The 12,904-nt window shown below is 61.8% G+C and overlaps 1 protein-coding gene across 2 annotated transcripts in view; it reads left to right on the forward strand.

Moving 5' to 3' along the window:
* The first annotated feature begins 1,410 nt into the window (after window positions 1-1,410).
* The window catches only part of SH3BP2 (SH3 domain binding protein 2), a 42,361-nt gene continuing 30,867 nt past the window's right edge, over window positions 1,411-12,904 (forward strand). Inside the window, exon 1 of one of the 2 annotated variants that reach the window (XM_030919987.1) lies at window positions 1,411-1,534. The gene's annotated coding sequence lies outside the window, so the exon portion shown is untranslated. The remainder of the gene's footprint in view (window positions 1,535-12,904) is intronic. The other variant, XM_030919992.1, reaches the window with a different exon arrangement.

Below are 12,904 nucleotides of genomic sequence, written 5' to 3' on the forward strand. Positions count from 1 at the left end.
CCTGCTCCTCCTCTATGCCTGGGCTCAGGGCCTGGCCACCTAGTTTTCTGGCTCCTCCCACTTACTCCCTTCCCCAGTTAACCTCTCTGATCCCAAGTGTGTCTCTCTATCAGGGAGGAGGGCTATTGCGGTCAGGGATCCCCTTTCTGAGGCTTGGGACCCATTGCTGGGCAGCTCTGGGACAGGTGGACAGTGACTTGGCCCTTGCTCGGTCCAGCTGCAACCCTGGGAACCCACTTGGTCTGGCTGTGTCTCCTGGAGGTCCCCGGGTATTTCAACCTGTAGGACCCAAACCCAGTCCTTCACCTGCTGCAGGGCCAGCCCTGGGCACCTCTGCCCCTGCCTGATTTGGAGCAGCCAATTCAGCCCCTGTCATTGCGCCTGATGGACTCTGACCCCTTGTGCTCAGCACAGAGGGTCAGACCTTGGCCTCCTGCCTGGACAGGGCCAGGTCACCACCACCCACCCCCAGCTCCCTTGGGTTCCCAGCAAGATACCGTCCTTCCTCTGCTCACAGCTTCCTGGGCTCTGGGACCTGGGGTCCAGTCCCCACTCCTCACGGGGAGGAGTCCCCCCACGCCCCAAGCAGTTGACTCCTCCACTGGGGGGGGTCCACTTGCCCTCAAGCTCTGCAGGCCCTGCTTGGTCTCACCAGCCCCTTCACTCTCTCCACAGCTCCCTCCACCTACCTGGCCCTGAGGGCTCCCGAGGGAAGCCATTTCCTCCCAGGAAGCCCCCTCCTCTTCTCTCCCCGGCCCTTAAACCAAGGAATCTGGGTCTACTATTAGGGAGAGGGTGATGGTGGAGGTGGAGGAAAGGGAGCCTCAGAGGAGGCCAAGTGTAAAGCACCCGGTCTCCTGTGCCTCCCAGCCCCCAAGACGACCTCTGAGCCACCGGGGTTCAGACCTAGTCCAAGGGGCGAGGACCCCTTGGGAAGTGCTTGAAAAGTACCCTGGAGGGAGGCCATCTGGAAGCCAAAACAAGGTTCCCTGGTGCCCAGCAAGCCCTCCTCCGCCTCCTCTGCTCCTGTCTTGGCCTGGGCCTAAGTCACACTCACCGGGCAGGGGTGGGGCCACCCAGAATTAGGACCACGGGGTTGGGGGGGTGGACAGCACCCTTTCCACCTGGATCGTTGGGCACGGGGTGTCACAGGGAGGGACACGCAGGAGGAACAGACATGCTACCTCACTCACGGGTAAGAAGTAAGCACGTACTGTGGACCCGGCGTCTAAGCCCGGGACGACGCCAGCCTTCGCCCCCCAGGGGCCTCCTCCCGGGGCTGCGGAGGCCACGTGCAGTTCCCCGCCCACCCTGAGGTCCCGGCCCCGCCCCAGCCCAACTCGGACCCCCAGGACTGTGGGACCGGCCGGGGAGGGGCGGCGCCGGCCCGGGGCGGGGCCAGGAGGAGGGCGGACTGGGCGGGCGCGGGCGGGACGGAGCTGCGGGCGGCTGGCCCCGCGGGCGCGAGCGCCTGGCGGCCGAGTCTAGCCGCCGCCTGGACCCAGGGCCCGCGGGCCAGGAGAGCGCTCGGCGGGTAAGCCTAGGCGGCGGTTCTCGGCGGGTCTCGGGGGTCTCGCGCGGGGAGGATGGTCTCGGCGTCTGGAAGGGGCTCGGCGGGTCTCGGGGGTCTCGCGGGGGGAGGATGGTCTCGGCGTCTGGAAGGGGCTCGGCAGGTCTCGGCGGTCTGGGGGGTCTCGGCGGGTCTCGGGGGTCTCAGAGGAGTCTCGGGGTCCCGGCAGGTCTCGGCGGGTCTCGGGGGTCCCGGGTGCGCAGCGGCCCCCCGCCCTGCGCCCCGGGGCCTCCGTGTCGTTGCCGAAGGACGCACGGAGCCTGGGCACGGCGGGCACTGCCCGAGGGAGCGCGGCTTCGGGGTGGGGGCCGGGTGTCCCTTGCCGGAGGCTCGGGGTGGGAGGCGGTACGATGCGTCTGTTTCGCACCCCTCGCGCCCCTCTGGCCCCGCCGCCGGGCCCTATTAGGCGACCCTGCCCCACAAGACTCAAAGACTGCGGCGGGCACTTGCTCTCCGCCCTTCCCGGAATCCAAACTTCCTTCCCTCTGCAGCGACCGCGCTTCACGTAGGGCGAGAAAAGCCGTCCACTGGCGCTGATTCACACCGAAGTGTGAGTGACTGATAGCTGGGCGTCTGCGACTCTTACGGGCAACAGGGAATCTCAGGGATGGCAGAGGGACTGGAGGAGTTAGGGGGCGGTGACAGCCGCTTCCACTTGTGCGCCAGCCTCCCTGGAGCCCAGCACTTTCCCGCTGCTCTGGGCCTGGGCTCCCTGGGGGCATTGAGGGCCTGAGCCCTGCTGTGGGGAGCCTCCTGCTGGTGCTCCGTGAGCGCCTCCTGTCCCCTCTCTGTGCCTCAGTTTGCTCGTCTGTTGACACTGGGAACAGCTGTGCCTCCTGGTCTAGTGACCACACTTAAGTCCTTCGAATTGGCTGTGGCCGGGGTGGGTGCTCCATGTGGGCTGCTGGGGTGGACAACCTGCCTGGATGACACGTGTATGGCCCTGCAGGTGACATGGGTCGGTGATGAAATGTGTATAATTCTTTCCACAACCGCCTGAAGGCAGGGCCGATGGCCTCCTCCTGACCGAAGCAAGACTCTGGGTTCAGGTCAGCCCTGCACCAAATCCATGTGCCTGGGCAAGCCCCTGCCCTCACTGACTCAGGCCCTGTGGGACCAGAGGAGGGGCTGGGCTCCACCTGCTCCTGGTTCTTCCCACTCCATCCACTGTGTCCTTTACGTAGACACCCTGGAAGGGTCCTCTTGGAGCCCAGCCTCAGGGCCCCACTCCCAGCTTTCCACTCCTGGTGGGACAGGAGGCCTGGGACGAGGGATGTAAGGGAATGAGGATTCTGTCTACACCCTCTCCGTGCCACCCGCCAGTCTCCGATTGCCTGACCCTGTGCCCAGCATTGGGCACACCCTGGAGGGGCAGGCAGGTGGAAGACAGATAGGCAGCCGTATCTAGGAACTGATAGCCAGAGCCATCTGGTGAGAGGGGTGCTGACAGGGGGCCTGGCCTTTCGGGGAGTCCCCAGGCCTCCAGGGTCATGGGGGAGTCCACCAAGGAGGCTGGCCTGGAGAGGCAGACGGAGGGAGGGCAGGCTCTGGGCCTGCCTCGGCCCTTTCTGCCCACATGGACAGAGGAAGCAGTGTGCTGAGTTAGCTCGAGCTCCCCACCCCGCCCCCCCAGGGACGCTCGCACACAAGCAGGCCCACAGACGGGAAGTCCAGGGGCTCAGAGAGATGAGATGGTCAGCCTGGGTTCCTGAAGGGCAGGGAGGAAGGGTGCAAACTCAGCTGGGGTCTTGGGTGTGAACTCTGATGCCACCAGTTTCCAGCTGTGTGATCCTGGCCAGGAGGCTTCCCCCTGCCATGCCTCCATTTTCTCATCCATGACCTGAGGACTGTGAAGCACTTTGTATCTGGTGGGTGGCTACGAGTGTCCGTGGGGGGATGGTGGTGGTGGTGACATGTGCTTGGTATTCAGTGAGAGTGGATCGCTGAGGGTGGGTGCTCTCCCTGGCCCTCAGGGCCGCTGTATATCCTGGCTTGGGTGGGGACAGGGCCTGGCCTGGAGAGGCCTGGGTAAAGGTCAGGGCTCCTGGGTTCCTGCCCACATTAGGCAGAGGCCTAAGTCCATCAGGAGTGGCCAGTGTTGGGCAGCCCCTGGGTCTTCCTGGGTTCTGCCCTCAAAAGCTCCCTTGTGGAGACACCCCAGGTCAGTGACTATGTGTGGCAGGCTCTGCCCTCCTCACTATCTGGCCTCTGTAAGCCATGGGCACGAGTATACGGTTCTTTTTTTTTTTTTTTTTTTTTTGAGACGGAGTCTGTTACCCAGGCTGGAGTGCAGTGACTCAATCTCGGCTCACTGCAACCTCCACCTCCTGGGTTCAAGCGATTCTCCCGCCTCAGCCTCCCGAGTAGCTGGGACTACAGGCATGCGTCACCATGCTCAGCTAATTTTATTTGTATTTTTAGTAGAGGTGGGGTTTCACCATGTTGGCCAAGATGGTCTTGATCTCTTGACCTTCTGATCTGCCCTCCTCCCAAAGTGCTGGGATTACAGGCGTGAGCCACCACGCCTGGCCGAATATATAGTTCTTTAATAACCGGGTGGCTTGGCCATCACTGTGCAACCTGGGCGGGTGAGGACAAGGGCAGGCTGGCAGGAAAAAGACAAGGAATTTGCCACAAGGTGAGAGCTGTCCTACCCCAGGTGCAGTGGTGTGGCTCCCACCCCTTGGGCCAATGAATACAGGGTGTGCCATCAGGATGAGAGATCTGAGCCGGGCGGGCAGCCATGCAGGTACAGACAGTGTGAGCCAAAGGCGGGCGGTGGGAAGGGTGGCAGACCAGTTTGACGGGAGTGGCCTATGCATGCCAGGTGTGGTGAGGGCATGGAGGGGCCTGGGAGGCAAGGAGAAGGGGCCATGCACATCCTGGAATCCTTCCTCCAGGATAGGCGGCTCCTCCCCAGAAGGCCTCTGCATTCTTCTGGTGGCCCTGTCCGGACACCCGGGGCTGGACACAGTCCCATGTGTGGGTTGCCTAAGTCCAAGAGGGGGTGGTAGGGAGCACTTCGGGCTCACTGGCTGGTCCCCCTCCCTGGGGCACTAGAACCCTCCCCACCACCCCTTGACCTGTGCACGGGAGGCAGACAGGATGGTTCCAAGAGCAAGGGACTGCCTCTCGGCCACGAGCCAGGAGACTGAGCCTTGCAGGTGAACTGTACTTCCTGACCCTCAGTTTCCTATTCTGCAGAATGGGATGACAGAAGTCCCTGGCTCTGGGCCATGCTGCTGGATTTGGGTTCTGTGCCGGGCCCCTGACGACACTCGTCCTTCAAGGGTGATGCTGGAGAAGCGTGTGCCCAGGTTTGGGGCGGGTGGAGACCTGGGTCAGACAGGAGTTCAGGGTGAGGAGCTCGAGATGGTGCAGGCTCCCAGGAGGGGAGAAAGGTGCCCTCCCCCAACCTCCTCTCTTTTCCCCAGGCTCTGTAACTTTCAAGGCCATGAGAGTGGTCAAGCCCTGCTTGGCCTCCTGGCCCCCGATCACAGATCGTGCTGGAACTGCTGGCCCCAACACCCAGAGGGGACTGGCCCTTTCTTCATGGATTCCAGTCACATCTGGTCCATCTTTGCCAGCTGGCCTCTGGGAAGAATGTGGGCTCGGCCACCTGGATCAGTGGCCTGGGGAGATCAGAGCAGCCCCGAGGGGTTGGCACAGCACCCTCGTGGTCTCCATACCCCCATCCCTGTAGCCGAGCTGATTCCAAGAAGTGCCCTGTGCTTCCTTGTGAATCAGATGTTTACTGCATGCCTGCTGAGCCTGCTCCAGGCAGCTGGGTGGGGTGCGCGGTGCTTGTCTGCTCAAGCCTGCAGAGGGAGGCCAGGTCCCCGCCCCAGGGTCTGCTGGGCTGACAGGCAACAACAGCCTCAAGTAGGCAGTGTGCGTGCCATGCACACGGGGCCGAGACAGCGAGGCAGGGGCCGAGGGAGGCGGCACAGAGCTTCTCCCAGGCACCAGAGGGGAGCTGAGGTCTGGACTCAGAGCAGGCTTCGTCTAACGGCTTCAGCTTCCTCCTTGTGAAATGGGGTGAAAGTAGGTCTAACTCATGGGAGGCCAGATCCCCAGGCACCAGCTAGGGCCTCCCTGCCCTTGACCCTGCGCAGATGGGCAGCTACGTTTGGGGGAGTTCCTTTAGCCTCAATCCAGGGGTGTTGTAATCTAGTGATGCTCTTCTGTGGCATTTGAGGGCCCTGGGTCCCCATGCCCTGGGCTGCTCCTGCAGCCCTGCCCATTGTCCCGAGCCAGGCATAGGGGTGGGCCCTTGCCGCTGGCTGCCCCTGGACAAGGTGGGAAGGGGTCAGGGGCCAGTCTGGGAGCTGGGAATGCTGGGAGGTCCTTGGCTTTGTCTCAGCCTTGGGAGTCTGGGGCAGTGGCACGCCTTTGACACCCAGCCTGGCCTCTGCCTCTGGGGCCATGGTGGACCTCCTTCAGAAGTCTGCTGCCCAGCCCCGGGCCCCGCTCATGCCATGCTGGGTGCCTGTGTACTGGGCCCTGAGCTGGTCACCCGCTGCCAGAGCAGACAGGCCACAGATGAGAGGGCAGGAGCGCTGGCAGGTGCCCATGGGTAGCAGCTGTCCTGCCTGGCCCACCTTGCCACTCTCTCCCTTATAAGTAATTTCAACTGAAGACATAAGTGTCTGTCCTGCTTGGTGCTCAGGGTACCCCCCTTGGCCACCCCCAACTCCACCCTGAGCTGGGTGCCTTCCTGAGCCCTCAGCCTGGTCTATGGCCACCATGCATGTTGACCCATCCATGGTGACCTGTTCGCCTGCCCCTCCTGCCTGGGAACTCAGGAAGACTCAGGGGCGCCTGAGTGCCCATGCCCTGGTGGTGCCCACGTGGGGCTGTCCCAGAGGAAGGGTGAGGGGAGTGTGGGCTCTCCCAGCCTCCCACTCCCAGGCAGGGAAGTGGCACGGGCAGTGGGCGGGCTGTGCCAGGCTCTTTGAAGTTGGCTTGTCACTATTCCCACCTGTGTTTAACTCTCTACTGAGCATCGGAGCCTAATGTGCCAGTTAGCCTGGCAGCTGCTGCCCAGTTGGTGGAGTTTTCAATCAGATAATAGCAGACTGTTGTGCTTTGGCCTCCCACGAAACTCTTCAGGTTTCCATCAGAGCCTCCTCCCTTCCCCCTGTGGGCTGCACTGTGACAGCCACCGCTGCCTGCCACCTGGCAGCAGGGACCCAGCTACTCCTGGGCCTGGTCTCGGTGGCCCTGGTAGCGGTAGATAGGGGGACCAAGGCCTGGTGAGGAAGGAGCCGCCAAGCCGAGTCCGGTACCCTGTCCTCTCCCTAAACGAAAGTGCTTTCTTTCTTCGTAGCTGCTCTTCCTGAACATGTGTGTTGGCACAACGTTGGAGTTAGCCTGGCCTCCCTGTGCCACCTAGGGCTTGGGGTCCTGAAGAGCTGGTACCTGAGGCAGGTCCAAGAAAAAGGCCGAATTTGTCACTGTTTGGAGGGCGATGGGGAAATACCCAGAAAAGCTGGCCTGGGAGCCCTGAGTGGCAGGTGGGGGGACACAGCCCTACGTGGAGACCAGGCTCGGAGCCAGGGGAGGCAGGCCAGGAAACTCAGCACTCATCTCTCTCGGAAACGCCCCTCCCTGACCCGACCCCAGCTGCTTCCTCTCCTCCTACTTGAGGCCAGAAAGGGAAGCCCCTTTCCAGTGGGGCGAGTGACTGGCGCTGCCCCGGGCGGCCCGCTGATGGCTGGGCAGATAGTGTTGGGGCCTGGCCTGGCAGGCAGATCAGTGGTGAGCAGGGTGAGTTTGACCAGGGCAGAGGGGAAGATGACGAGGCTGCATCCCCCAGCAGGGGGGAGTGACTTCCTGTTGCCATCACCTCCTGTGGCCTCAGGCGTTCCCAGGCTGAGACCTCTAGGAACATAGGTGCTGGGTGGCTCAGGGGGCTCCACCAGGCCAGGCCGTGTGACCTGGGCATCCTCCACCCTCTCTGGGCAGGGCAGGGACAGGAAGTGCAACCTCATGGGATGCATGAGGGTGAGGGGTGCCCACCCAGCTGCTGGGGCAGGATGTGTGGGAGTGGCCCCCCAGGAGCTCCACGCAGCACGGTGCTTCGGGGTCTCCAAAGCCGGCGTCAGGTCATCAAGGCCTCCGGGCTGACCAGGACTAATGGCGCTCAGGGGTCCAGCCTCAGCCTCCACCCGCCACCCATACCCGCCCTGCCTCAGGACTTTGTTCCTGCTGTACCCCTGCTGGCTGCCTGTCCCCACAGGTAGCTTCCTCCCCTCCGAGGAGCTGCTTCCAGACGGGACCCTGGAGGGGGCTGGAATCTCTGAAATGCCTTCCCGTCGGGACCCTCACTGTGACTGGACCTCGCTCAGCTTCAGACCCTGGGTTGCAGCTGCTTAATGATGTGGGATGGGGCCCTGGGTGTGTAAAGTGGAGGGAGGGGCAGTGGCCACCTCTGAGCCCTGGGCTGTCCTGGGGTCCTGGGTGCTGGTTTCAGGAAGATTTGCTACTTGGGGCAGGGGCTTTCTGAGCTCAATCTTCCCATTTTCTTGAAGATGTGACCAGGAGGGTGAAGTTTTGTGGTTGGAGTGGCTGTGCCTCTGGGGCAGGAAGCTGCTGGGGAAGGAAGAAGATTGAGAAAGGACCCCCAACCCCCCACCTCTGCAGAGGATCTAGCGGGCCCTGCCTCATGCCAGGGTTCCTGCCAGCTGGCACCAAGGGGGAAGCTGTTCCAGGGCTGGGGTCCTGAGAAGCAGGGGGGGACCCACTTGGCAGCCAGGCCCCCTTGAAGACCTACCCAGAGTCGCCCTTGCTGCAGGCAGGGTCCTGGCCCTTCCAGCACGAAGCTGGGAAAAGGCACCACCAAAGATGCCAGGGGCGCCTCATGGATCCCCCTGGGGGGCCTCCTTGAGGTGAGAGCAGGAGGAGGGGCCAGGCTGAGGGCTCGGGCTGTGTGAAAGACACCCTGGTTTGGAAAAGGGAGAGGGAACAGAGAGGTGGGGCCCAAGGGCCTGGCAGGGTTTCCAGCAGGGGCTGGCTTATGTTTTCAAGCTTACTCTGGGGTCTGGAGACCACCGCCGAACACACCCTCCAAGCAGTAGCCACAAGAAGACCATGAGGAGCTTGGGCGGGGTCTGGGGAAGGGTGGGGGCTGCCACAGAGAGAAGTGGGTTCATGGAGGCTGCGGAAGGCTGGGTGGGAGTGGAGGAGGTTGACGTGACCAGGTTGGGGTCAGTGACCCCTGCACAGGGGCTACTGGGGATGACAGGGGAGGGAGAAGCAGACTGGTGAGATTGGGGTGGCATTGGCCCTGGTGGTACTGACTGTGCCCGGCTCAGTCTCCCTCCTCCTTGGCTGGTTTTTTTGGCAGACAGTGGCATGGTCCAGTGCTGCCTCCCTGGGGAGGGAAAGGGCATCCCCAAGTCACTCCTGAGGCTGTGTCCCCACAGTGTCCACTGGGCTGTGCCACCTCCCTGCCTGGTGCAGCCTGCCTCTGCCTGAGCTGCCTGAGCCTGCCCCGTGGCTGCTCCCCATCCAGGAGGAGGCCTTAGGGGCAGACACTGGGGGGCTTGCTTACAGGCTCTGCTGACACCAGAAGCACCCCTACCTCCAGAGTCTTACTGCTACCCGAGCATTAAATGAAGGTGCTTGTCCTGTGACCCCCACACTGGGCTGATGACAGGCCAGGTGGCACTTCGCCTGCAGTCTCTGGGGAGGCTTTCTTGGGCCCCTGTGCCAGGGGTGGGTGCAGGGAGGCTGGGCAGACAGGAGAGCTCAGGCCTCGGGGCTCCCGTGGGTCTAGGGCTGTGGTGGGTGGGGTCCCTGACTAGAGCCATCTACTCCTCTGAGGAAGCACCTGGCCTGGAGCGCCATCCCCAGGGAGCTGTAGGGGTATTGGGGGTGTCTTGGGGCAGAAGGCCAGGCAGGAGTTTGCAGGTGGGGAATGGCACGAGGAACTCGTGGAACAGCCTGAGAGGTGTCCGGCACTGGGTGGCCTTGAACCCTGGGGCTGAGCAGGGCTGTCTTTGAGAGCCACTTCTGCTGAGGCTGCAGCAGAAAGGCTGTGACAGGCTGGCTCCGAGGGAGGAAGGGGCTGGGTTGTGGGCGGCCTTGCCTTGGGAAGGAGGCAGGACAGTTGCGTGGTTGGGGGCGGAGAGAAGGAGAGGAGGAGACCCTGATCCGGACCCCACCCCTGCCTGTCTTGACCGGGGCCAGACTGCAGGGGTGCAGGGAGCCTGCGGGAGAGGCTGGGGGCTGGGCTCCTTTCCCGGCAGCCCGGGCCCACCGCCAGACCCTTGTCCTCACTGGGCCTCTGAACAGTGGAGCATTGTGAGGGCCCTAGGAATGTTCAGGTCACCCAGGCCCCCTCTGGGCCATGCTGAGGGTGAGGACAGGAGCCAGCGGGCATGAGTCATCCCGTCCCCTGCCCAGGCCCCGAGGCTCTGGGGTTCCCAGGCTGAGGAGGAACACACAGCTCTCAGTTCCCCAACCCGGGGTCTGGCTCACTCCTTCTTCTTTTCGCCCCACTGTCAACACCTTTTCGTGTGGCCTCCCTCTGGCTCCTGGGTCTGCCGGCATCTCCCTGCCCCTATCCAGTCAGAGACCCCAGCCTAGGAGTGGCTGTGGCCTGCTCTCCCACCCCCACTGTCTGCCGCAGCCCCAGCAGAGGGGCTGGCCTGTCACCTTGAGCCCACCTATGCTGGCCTGTGAGTGGCCCCAGGAGGAAGCCAGTGCAAGGACAAGACCCAGCCTAGACGGGAAACCTCCTGAGGCCAACCTAAAATTTACTAAGGAATAAAAAGTGACAAGAAGCAGAAGGTGAGGGGATAAAATAATAAACCCAGAGAGTAAAAACTAACAACATCCAAGAAAAAAACCCATGTTTGAAAACAGTTTAAAAATATTAGCCAGGCATGGTGGTTCACGCCTGTAATCCCAGCACTTTGGGAGGCCAAGGTGGGCGGATCACTTGAGGTCAGGAGTTCAAGACCAGCCTGACCAACATGGTGAAACCCTGGCTCTACCAAAAATACAAAAATGAGCCAGGCGTGTTGGCACATGCTTGTAATCCCAGCTACTCGGGAGGCTGAGGCAGCAGAATCACCTGAACCTGGGAGGCAGAGGTTGGAGTTAGCAAAGATTGTGCCACTGCACTCCAGCCTGAGTGACAGAGTGAGACCCTATCTCAAAAAAAAGGGCCGGGCACAGTGACTCACACTTGTAATCCCAGCACTTTGGGAGGCTGAGGCGGGCAGATCACCTGAGGTCAGGAGTTCAAGACCAGCCTGGCCAACATAGTGAAACCCTGTCTCTACTAAAAATACAAAATTAGCCAGGTAAGGTGGTATGAGCCTGTAATCCCAGCTATAGGAGGCTGAGTCAGGAGAAGTGCTTGAACCGAGGAGACAGAGATTGCAATGATCCAAGATCAGTGCCACTGCATTGTAGCCTGGGCACCAAAGTGAGACTCTGTCTCAAAAAATATACACACACACACACACACACACACACACACACACACACACACATGCAACGTTAGGGAAAAGGGATCACAGCGAATGCATTAAGACAGCAGAAAGACATGACCCTCCACTGCTGAAATAAGTGGACAGAGGGAAGGGACCCTGTTGTGCTGACTCAGCCTTGGTGGGTCTCAGCCTGTGGCACCCGCTGACAGATGGTGACGGGGTTCCTGGGTAAGCGAGGGGCCCGAGGACCCCCAGCGGTACACAGAGGAGCCGTGATGGGGGCCGAGCCTGGGCCCCAGTGTCCTTTTCCCCGACCCAGGAGCTTGTCCAGATGAAATGCCATCAAGTGCCTGTGCTGAGCCCGAGGTGTGTGCGGAAGCTTCATGGTTTCCTGTGGTCCGAGGGAGGCCACCAAGGCCACCATGGTACAAAAAGTACCACAGTGATGAGTAAAAGGGACAGATGATGCAGGAGGCTCAGGCCACTTACTGCTACAGGTCCCAAGGCCTACCTTGTAGGGCTTACACAGGTGCCACACAGGGTGCCCGTCGTGGTGGCTCCTGACCTCTCCCGTTGGCTCTGGGCAGGAGTAGTGGGGCTGGGTTTCTCTGGCGCCCCTACTGCATCCTGCCCCAGCACGAGCCCCATGGCCTCGGAATCCCCACTCTGTTCCCTTGTCACCTCACCATGGTGCTGGGATCTGGGATAAGCAGGGTGCTCTCGACTTCCAGGGCCTAGGGACCCAGTGCTGGGCCAAGTGCCTATGGCCTTGGGAGTGGTCTGGTTTGGTCCTCAGAGTCCTGTTGCTAATAAGCGCAGAGCGGGAGGAGGAAGCAAGGCTCAGGGAGTGAAGTGACTTGCCGCCAGCCTCCAGCTTAAGGGAGCAAGGCTGGGACTGGAGCCCAGGCGTGAACGGTGCCCAGGAGCTCAGCCCAGGGAAGGTGTGAGACGCTATCTGCCTCACCTGGGCATGTGGCCTGGACTGGCGATTCTAACTGGGACCCATCTCTGTCTCTCATGTCTGAAGGTGTGTGCCTTCTCTTACCTGCAACCCCAGGGCCTTTGCACAAGCTGTGCTCTGTCTGAGACACTCTCTATGTAATCCCATGCTTGGCTAACTCATGTGGAAGATTGCTCCCAGGACGCTGGCGGATGTGTCAACGTGTCTGGGTGGAACAGATGTCACAAGGATGTGAGTCAGAGGTGGCTGCCTCCCCAGCAGATTGGGAGCCCAGGCAGAGGGTAACAGCAGCTTGGATCCCGGGTGCAGGGTGTGGCATTTGCCTGTAGGCCCAGTGCCCTGAGTGCTTCCCCTGTGCCCAGTATCACGAGACTCCAGGCCGAGTGGAGTGACACTGTGTAAGAGAGACAGAGTCCATCTGACCAGCCCCACCATGACTCCAGCCAAGCCCAGTGAATAGGTGGGCTACCTTCCACCATTCTCTGGCCTCAGTTTCCTGCTCTTGGTTTCCTCAGCTGCCTGGTGGGTTCCACTGCAACTCACTGGGGGTCTCCTTCTGTCCCGGCACCGCCTGCTCCTGTTCCTCATCCGAGTCTCTGTGGATGCGTGGACCCCGCCCTCTGTGCAGCCTTAGCACTGAGTCCTGCACCGAGCAGCTCCTGGGACTGCCCAGTTACTCCTGGGACACTGAGGACCGAGGCTCTGCTTCCTTGCCAGAGTGTTCTCCAGGCTGAGCACCAGACCACTGTTTCTTCAAGGGAACTAGCGGCATCGAGCGGGACCCAAAAGGGGGCTGTGGCCTGGGAGAGCTTCCCAACCAGCCTCCCGGGGGCCGTTGGGATCGGTTTAAAACAGAAGCAGCTCCTGGCCGGGCGCGGTGGCTCAAGCCTGTAATCCCAGCACTTTGGGAGGCCGAGATGGGCGGAT

This window comes from Rhinopithecus roxellana, chromosome 2, assembly GCF_007565055.1.
Source record: "Rhinopithecus roxellana isolate Shanxi Qingling chromosome 2, ASM756505v1, whole genome shotgun sequence".
Lineage (NCBI taxonomy): Eukaryota > Metazoa > Chordata > Mammalia > Primates > Cercopithecidae > Rhinopithecus > Rhinopithecus roxellana.